Below are 9,655 nucleotides of genomic sequence, written 5' to 3'. Positions count from 1 at the left end.
CAGATAGGAGAATTGTTCTGTAACTCTTTCCCCTTTATAAATCCTCTATCTTTCCGCTTTATAAATTCCCCACGCTGACAACTTTCCTTCAGGTGTCTTCCAGACCTCTGCCTGTTTTTTCAGAACATCTTGCTATTGACAATTTACTTTTCTCTTTGCTTTCCTATTCAGAGTGAGTCTAAACCAGCCCCAGTTGTTCCAAGAAGCTTGCTTCTATAGGATTCGTGAGCTTTCTGATGGCAAACAACAGATTATCGATCCCGTTAGTTAAACCGTAAATCCACTGAAGAGGTAAGCAGAAAGCTGGGAGGTCTCCTGAGACCCTTCCTGTTGGAAGCACAGCATGCGGTCTGGTAACTCTGGATTTCTGGGAAGGCGACATAAACCCGGGCAGAAGGAACAGAAAGGAACAATGCACTTGGCTAAGATGCGGCAGGAAACCCAGTTCCAGGGGGGTTCTTTGCTGCCCTTGGGAACTTCTGCCTGAAGTCCAACAGTTCCTGCTTCAAACTTTTCTCTTTTTGACTCTAAATCTTTAAATACCTCGTGAATACTGAAAGCTTCCTGCTGCTTCCCTAGAATTGCCTCTCATCTTCCTCTCAACGCACGCAGAGCCCATTTTCCTTAAGTTCCTTCCCTTTCCATCTCATTAATTAGTGTGGCAGAGAAATGGGTGATCCTTCCAGCTTTTCGCTTTACTTGGTCCAGAGGTAGCTTATGTTTGTACCCGAAGGCTGAAAAAAGGAGCCCTGAAGTATTCTAGTTCTGATTCCCCAGAAAAGAGCAAGAAATGCCTTGGCAGCATGTTGGGTTTGCAGCATTCTCTCTTCTAAAATACCGAGTTAAAAAACACTTTATCTTGCGAGTCTTTCCGTGAGTTTGTGCGACACTCGACTGTGCTAGCTGTCGGCTGAAATACTACTTCTCCATGTCTCCTTCCATTGCTGCTTGGACTGGGCTGACCTTCGGTCTCGCGGAGTTACTGTCTTCCAGCGACGCTTCTCTTCCTCAGGGTTTTACGCTTTCCACGTTGGTATTTTTCTCCAAAGCCCTTTGACTACTATGACTGACTCGACGGCTTCGCTGCTTTGTTCTTACTTCTCTTTATCTTGCGTGGCTGTACATTGCCTACAGCCTCACAGCTCAACTTTTGGTTGCTTTTTAATTTTTCTGTCTTCTGTAAAGCCGAGCCAAGGACAGAGCCGTGCTCCACAGAGCTGGGCCCTGGTCACAGCCGCTGGCTTTGGGGGGAGAGCTTGGGTAGCGCAGAGCAGCTCCTCTCCTGCCGCCGCTCCTGGCAGTGCCGGGACGGCGCCGACCGAGGTGCTGCGCGGTACAGTGATCTGCCAATTCCACCTTACGATTTTAATGCTGACCTTGAATACGCAACCCAGAAATATCAATGGAAAATTTTAGTCTCTCTAGCTGTGGTGCGTGCTTCAGCACATCTCAAAACTATTTCAAAATTCAGGCTCTTCTAGCAAAAAAATAATAAACCCCAAAGCTGTAAGAGAATGCAGTCGAAATTTTTAAAATTTGCTCTTGCTGAAAGACTTGAGATGCACCTTTTAGCTTCTGGGGTTTTTTGTTAGATCCAAGACTAAATGGCGTGTTCTGAAGATGTTTTTCTGCCTTAAAACTGCAAATGCAAAATGCTGAATATCCAGAATCTTGGCTTGAGAGTCACCGAACTGATTATATCACAAGCGAGCTGAATAATTCAGGGGAAGGTTTTTTAGTCAAGCCTTCCTCCTAGTTCACCTTTAATTTCAATAGCTAGTACTTAAAAGGAAATTTTGACTAAAAAACCTTTCTATGTTCCTGGAAGTGTTAAAACTCACAAATACTCTAACTTGTAGTTGAGACATCATAGACTCAAGAGTTCAAACTTTAGACTTTTTAATGCATTCTGTGTTTTTAAAAAGCTTTTTGTCAGGTTTTGTACACGTATATACTTTTACAGGCTTTTCGAATAGGTACGCCGCAGATGCGGAGGGAACACAAACTTTTGCAGGCCGGCTCTCTCAGAAATACTGAAACGAATTTGTCGATGTCGCTACAGCTACGTGTTCCAATTCTGTGTTTGCTCTCACGTGCAGCATAAGCACGGCGCTCCGGACAAAAGTGTGGGGATTAAGGAAGAAAACTGGTTGTTTCTGAAGCATTCTTTTGTAGCGAAACTTAATCGATAAACTTGTTTTGGAGGGTATGTTTGGTGTTTCGGGAGAACTGTATTAAGCTGTTCTTACAGCTGACGTGGTGACATTTCTCGAAGTATAATACGCTGTTGTTCCAGCATGGCAAAGGTCTGCATAATTCATGTGTGCTCAACTTAATCACTGGTTTTCTTCTTGTGACAATAAATGGCATTGTACCAAAAGCAATATATCCTGTGTGTAGTTAGTGGAAATAATTACTGTGCAGCTTTTATTTTCATTGTCTTTCCAGCAGTTGCCACTAGCGTGGATCGTGCGCACTGACAGTCGCTCCAGGCTATTAAAGATGTCTGGGGGGGGAAAGGTCCTGAATCATACTTGTGTGCTTTCTGGAAGCTGCTGCTGTACTTTGAAGCAGAAAAGGGTTGCATCTGATGCTGCATTAAGCTTGTTTTCTCCTGAGTCTTATCATCAGAACACATCTAGATCTAGAGTGTTTCTCCGGAATTGCTCCTCCACATTCTTCCTCTTGAGAAAGGCCCAGGCTCAACACGAGCATCGTTAGAGCCAAGGATTCTAGGAGAGCGGAAGGGCTTTTTTTCTCTGCTCGATTTTGGGATTCTGCTAAGCTATGCTCAGCCTTATTAGATCACGGCGCTGCAAAAAGACTTGTGGAATGCTGCAACTGGTTTTGCTCACCAACTACTTAACTCCAGACCAGATAAGACCGCGCAGGCAATATGCAATGCATGGGAACTCTCTAGTCTTAAGTTCTGTCCCTCCTGGCCCCCCAGTAGCAATTCTGCACTACTGGCTCCGCGAGTAAACCAGCCCTGGATAACTGTCCCTTAAAAGAGGGAAGCTCTGTTTTTCCTTTCTGGGTGCTCCAAAGGGCAAGATACTGAGACAGTTATCTCCCCGCCGCTTGCATTTGACTGCTGGTGTGTAGTGTTCATCGTACTGAAGTGTCACTGTACAAAAATCGTAACGCTGTAGAAATAACGGGGCTGAAGAACTTGCTCTTCTCAACGTGTATATTCCTCCTCGCTTTCAAAGTCTGTAGAAAAATACTTACTTTCAGTTATAACTGAATAGCTTTTCTGCATTCTCTGTGCACATTTTTCTCTGCTGCCTCCTGCTCTTCTTAGATGTGACTTATTTTACTGCTAACGGTGTTATAAAAACTGTAGTACTACAGGTGTCATGTGGTAACTTGTAAATAAAATGACTGTAAACACATGGTCAAGTTATCTGTGGTGCTGCTCTGTATTTGTGTGACGTGACCTCAGCTGTAAACCTTAACTGCGCTTTCCTGGAGGACCTGTACGCTGCACTTCGTGATTAGAAAGCCGGTGTCTGTGCCTTTTACCCGCAGCCTTTCGGTGACTAGCCTCCCCAGCAATCCGGTCCTAGTAACAAGTTCCAGGCAACTGCAGCGCTGACAGCCATTATTTCTAGGCAGTAACCTTGCAACATAATTTGCTAGATGACAGCAAATCCGCACTTACGTCAAACTGATTGTCAGTGGAGCAAGAATACATTTTTATGCAAATATCTCTCACGATTTGTATAGCAAGTAGAGAGCGCAAGGTTATTTACGGTTGGAAGCTGATTAGGAAGCTGTTGCTGTGGAAGCGTTCTGTCCTTGGAGCCTATCAGCTCTAGCAAAGGGCTGCCTGTTTCCTATCCAATTGAGAGGGCGGCGGAAAGAAGTGGAAGAGGTCTGACCTGTGCGGAGAACACCAAGTGCCGTGTTTTAGTTAAAAAACCAGATACGCTGCTGGGCTGCGTTCCCTTCGCGGTCGGCGTGCCGTCAGCAACGGAGCAACAAGCGCCGTGTGGCTGGCTCCAGGGGGGTGCAGGCAGGAGGAAGGTAGGGCAGGCGCTGCCAGGAGCTGGTGGGGATGTGTTTGTGAACAATGCTCCCTTTCTCCTCTAGAAAACAGTCCTGAGGAGATCTAATTAGCAGTCAGATGGTAAGCTCTCCAGAACAATTTCCCTTCCATGTATGCGGGTGTTGTGGAGGGCCTGTCAGCGTTTTGTCAGTGTAGCAGCAGATAAAATTTAATGTTCAAGTGTTTTCATGCCTTTCCTTTGGGGGATGAATGTCCCAGTCAGCCCTATGGAATACTTTAAGAAAATACTCAAATGGCTGAATCCTCTGCAGCGCTGGACATTCCCAGCGACCTGGGGCTCCAGTCAGCTGCACGTGGGTGTGCAGGTAAAAACCACCGTGGGCTCCACACCTCGGCATCGGGCCGGTGTGGAAAAGCGTGTCCGAGCCAGGGCGGGTGGGACGGGGAAGCAGAGGGATAGGCTGCTCAACGTACGCCGTCCTTCACGCGGTTCCTCCTGTCGGGGCAGCCCTGTGGAATCGGCCTCTGCAGTTCTCTCTTCCCTGTCCCTCTGGCTTCATCCCGGGGTTGTTCTGTCGCTGCAGGCCAAGCGATGTTGCTTGTTGATGCCTCCTCTGTGACTGACGAGATTTTCCTCCCTCTTCCACTCTTCAAGTTCATCTGGAAGCAGAGTTCACTCCAACTTTAATTCTGAAATCAGTTGGGGGTTTTTTTGTGAGAACTGTTGGTAGTTATTAGAGAGTTGAGCTTTTGCTAGGCAAATGACACTTCCTTGTGAGGCAGCAATAAAAACCTTGGCAAGCACCTTTGCCTATCCTGGCTTTGTTTTGTACAATGGAGTTGACATAAATCAGAACAGATTTGTTGCTTTCCTTGTGTATTGTGGTGTCGGTCCTCAAAAGTGCGCTGATTTGGAAGAAACTGTTCTTAGAAAATGCTCAGGTTTAGCAAACATTTTGTGCATTCATTTTTAAAAATAACTGTCCTAGTGATCTGCAGTGTGAGTACAGTTACTTGAAGGGACGGGCTACAGAGCTGCAGTGACAGGCATGCAGCATGTGCACAACATCTAGTCTGGAGTTCTCCTGAAGCTGCCCAGGAGGGGAAAAGCAAACAAGAAGAGTTGTAGCTCTTTTAAAAGCACCTGGTGAGCCAAAAAATGCTGTGTGATGCTAATGGTCATAGTATAACCCCAGCTGGCAACTAAGCCCCACCCAGCCGCTCGCTCACCCCCCCCCCCGGAGGGATGGGGGAGAGAATCGGAAGGGCGAAAGTGAGAAAACTCGTGGGGTGAGATAAAGGCAGTTTAATAGGGAAAGCAAAAGCCGCACACACAAGCAAAGCAAGACAAGGAATTCCTTCACTCCTTCCCATGGGCAGGCAGGTGCTCAGCCATCTCCAGGAAAGCAGGGCTCCATCACGCGTAACGGTGACTCGGGAAGACAAACACCATTGCTCTGACCATGGCCCCCTTCCTTCTTCCCCCAACTTTACATGCTAAGCATGATGCCATACAGTGCGGGATATCCTTTTGGTCAGTTGGGGTCAGCTGTCCCGGCTGTGTGCCCTCCCAACTTCTTGTGCTGCCCCAGCCTCCTCGCTGGTGGGGTGGGGTGAGGAGCAGAAAAGGCTTTGACTGTGTGTGAGCACTGCTCAGCGGTGATGAAAACATCCCTATGTTATCAACACTGCTTCCAGCACAAATCCAAAGCATAGCCCATACTAGCTACTGTGAAGAAAAGTAACTCTACCCCAGCCCCAACCAGCACATTCTCCACCCCTTATTCCGTACCATTGACATCATGCTCAGGTCACACCACCCAGTACATCCTCGTTACCCACCCCCCTTCCCATCCTTTGCTACAATACAGCTATCATTGCCGTCGTCTGTGGACCGCCCCTGTGAAGCGTCTGTAAAACGTCCACAAATGTCCACGGAGTTCATTTAGTCCGTGGCTTTGGGCTCCGTCTGTTGCGGTGGTCACTCAGGGCAGGAGAGGTGGTGTTGCGTGGAGTCACTGGCACCAAAGCCAGCTCAGGTCGGGTCACTGCTGCGCGTGCACTGCTGCTTGTAAGGCTTGTCCTCCACCGGTTCAGGCGGTTCCTCCTGTAGTACCCTTTGGATAAAGGAAACGGTATTTGCTTTTCTTTTGGAGTGCACCCTTGCATGCCCTGGAATGTCTTTAGAATTAAATCATCTTCAGGCAAACTAGTAAAACATACAAACTCTCTGTAAGGCCTGTTCAGGGATAATAAATGCATCTGTACGCCCTCTGCACTGACTTAGGCAGTGAAGAGCTAGCTCGTAGCTAAAAAGCTCGAGGAAAATAGATAATGGGAGCCCAGCTCATGTGCTCCCACAGACGCCATTCCTGTGTCCTGCTGGTGACTAAACCGCGGCTGTCAGCTCCCGGGGCCTGGCAGTCAGCAGAAGTTACAGTGCTACTGGGTGGCGTTCCCGATGCCATGGTGGTTTTATTACACCAGCCCCAACGCTGGATTAACCCACTGCCCTGTCTCCTTCAGGAAGTAATAGGTGCCGTCAGAGGTGCTCCACCTGGCATCCTCTTGCAACGATTCTCCCTTTTTCCATTTGTTGTCTCCTGTAATCAGTTATTTCCTTGTTTTGTTTTTTTCTTCAGTCCTTTCAGACTTAAAGGCTGTCCTAGGGTCAGATTAATGCCTGGCCTTAGCTGGCGACCAGGCACTCCATCAGGAGAACTTTCTGTAATTCTCTGCAACTATTTGTCAAACGTATGCCAAGCTAACGAAGGTAACCACAGAACAGCTGAGGTGGGAAGGAACCTCTGAGGGTCATCTGGGCCAACCCCTGCTGACTCGATGAAGCTCTGGTGACGTGGAGTACCTCTGGGCGGCATGGGGCTGAAGACGACCGACTCAAGGAAGAGGAGGCACAGGTAGACCTGTAGTTCTTACTTGCTGATGCCTTATGCTGCTAATTTTTGCAGCAACTGATGAAGTCAGAGATTTAGCCATGGAACACACCCTTTCACCTTTGTTTTCACCCGTACTTCAGTCACGTTGCCTGTGTGCTATACAGGGCGCTACCCCCACAACAGCCTTTTTTCTGTTTTGACTGGAAGATACTGGGAGCAAAGAATGTCGCTCACATTCGCACAGAGCCTCTAGCTACTGCTGAGATGCAAACAACGAACCCCTCCTCGCTGCTCAGGCTGCCCTTCCTGGCACCACCCGAGTTCGAGCTGTTCCTGCTCTCCGGCTGAGCTTTCATTCTTCTTGTGCTACTCGTTTGCATGTTTCAAGCACTGGATTTTACACATAAAGACCATCTACATTCTAGAAGTCAAAAGCCATTTTGTGTAACGTTTGCTATTAATTTTGTCCGCAGGTCAAATTTTTCAGCAACAGGGCTATGTAGTATCCAGAGAGGAAAAAGAACAGAGATAAAATTGGCCCTAGAAAAGATGTAATGATACTTTTTATTCAGCCTCCCACTAGCAACCTTGCCTCCATGAAAATCCAAATAAAAGCTGTTAAAGGACAAGGAAAAGCATAACCGTAGCTTAGAGCTCTGTGCTTCAGAGCTCTCCTGCCTGTTCAGTAATTGCAGAACTGCTGGAACGACCACGGTCTGTAGTCGTGCCAGCTGCTGGTGGAAGGTTGCCACGAATGCCATTTATGTCAATAAAAGCCTTGCTGAATGACAGTTAAACATGATCACTAAAGAGCAAAGTTTGTAATAATACTGCCTAGAGTGTCCTGAAAAATACCATATAAAGCCTCTGGAGTTCCAGCTCCGGTGTTGACCAAGGCTAACCTAGCGGGAGTTTAGGGCAGGAACATACCTCTGAAACTGTTAGTGAACCATTATGTTTTTATGTGGTAGGTTTTGGGGTTCTTTCATTTTGGGTTTGGTTTTTTTGTTTTGTTTTTTGTGTGTGTTTTTTTTAAGCAGGCTGAGTCTCACAGCGGGTGTGCAGTGTGACTGGTCACTGCAGTAGAAATGAGGATTAAAAGAAAATTTTGGTGTGTGGGGACTGATTTGATCATTCTTCTCTTTTTTCCCTAGTTTCTGGTGTGGGTCCAAGCACTTCCAACCACCTACGAATAAAGCATCCCACCGTGTTAGGGAATGAAGCACAGAAGCAAGGTGAAGCATCGGGTACTTTCTTAATATAAATATTAATGATGATTATTACGCTAGTTACGATTGTCAAACTTTGCACAATCTGTTCTTCACATCTCCGTACCTGTCCACCCCTCTTCATACATACTGACATAAGTATCGGAAGAGCAATTCAAGAGGAAGAACTGAGAGAACACAGTATTGTAGCTTGATAACATGAAAAATTAACTTTACTAAACTGTCGCTGTGTTTCAAAACCCCTGCTTATATGCGACTCTGTTTCTCTCTCGTAATGATATCCAAGGGATTGCAGAATCTTGTGTGCAGCAGAAGCGAAGTGTCTTGCAGGAAGTTTCTGGATGCTAACGCTCAGGGCATCTTGCTGGTTCCGACAGTTATTCTGAAGGCTTTGCAATGGTTTCCACGCACTGCTTCGCACCCTGCTCGCACAGGCACGCTATCTGCTCTACAATTCTTGGAGCTGCCAAAAGAGCAGATACCACTTTCCTGATTAAATGTGAGTTACGTTGACTTGTGCTTGTGTGCTCCGGCCAGAGCAGCTGGCTTGGTCCTGTCCTGTGCCTCTCCGAGCCATGCAGGGGTCTCGGGTGACTTCTACTTAGAGCCTAAAGGTTTGAGATACCCCAGAAATGAGGCACTGGAATGTGGATATTTTTGAAGCTCTTGCAAAAAAGGATGGCTGAACAGGGTCTTGACAAGGATACCAGGGAGTACAAGAGCAAAACCCAGGATGCAAAACAGGTTTAAAAAAGGCAAAGGGCAAGCGCACCTTTGCCAGTTGTTTTGCACGGTATGCCAGCATTGACGCAACTTTTTTTGAATACGCTGATGTGTATTCACAGATGCTGAAGACTGTGACCCATAGGCAGTGTGGGCAAGAGACACCCGAGTGCCAGCCTCTCCAAAGCTCAGATACCGACTGAGATGCCATTGCAGTATTTGCATTTCATCCCTGGATTACCAGGCAACCTTCTATCCTGGCGCACCGCAGAACGTGAAGCAGCAGCATTACCTCTGTCTTTATTTTAAGTAATTGTTATTGCACACGCCTGGTAACTTTTACGCTTCGTGCTGGCTGCTGCCGTCTCGCGCAGGGGTAAGACAGTCTTTCGTAGCTTCCTCCCACCCTTGTCCCAGTCATTTACAATGCTAACCATGCCGTGGCTGCGACAGCCCGGCCACCCCATTCCTCCCGTCCTCTTCCCTGTGCTGCCCCACTGGGCTACAAGCTACACTGGTGACTGGGCCAGGCTCGGAAAACATTCCGACAAACATGTACGTACCCGAGCAGAACAGAGTAAGCCTTCAGCAGCTGTACGGCACCGCACATAGCACAGCGTGTATGTGCCGTGTGCGTAGTGCTTTCTGACCAAGTGACACAGGTAGTGCAAATATTCTTTCTTGGTACAAAATCTAGCAAGGAATTCTTCATATAAAACTGTAGTGCAGCTATGAGCAATTTTGATTCATGAAACGCATATGATGGACAGCAGAAAGACCGAGACTTTGATACT

The sequence above is a fragment of the Mycteria americana genome, chromosome 13, assembly GCF_035582795.1.
Source record: "Mycteria americana isolate JAX WOST 10 ecotype Jacksonville Zoo and Gardens chromosome 13, USCA_MyAme_1.0, whole genome shotgun sequence".
NCBI classification, from domain to species: domain Eukaryota; kingdom Metazoa; phylum Chordata; class Aves; order Ciconiiformes; family Ciconiidae; genus Mycteria; species Mycteria americana.
This window is presented reverse-complemented; position numbering follows the sequence as displayed.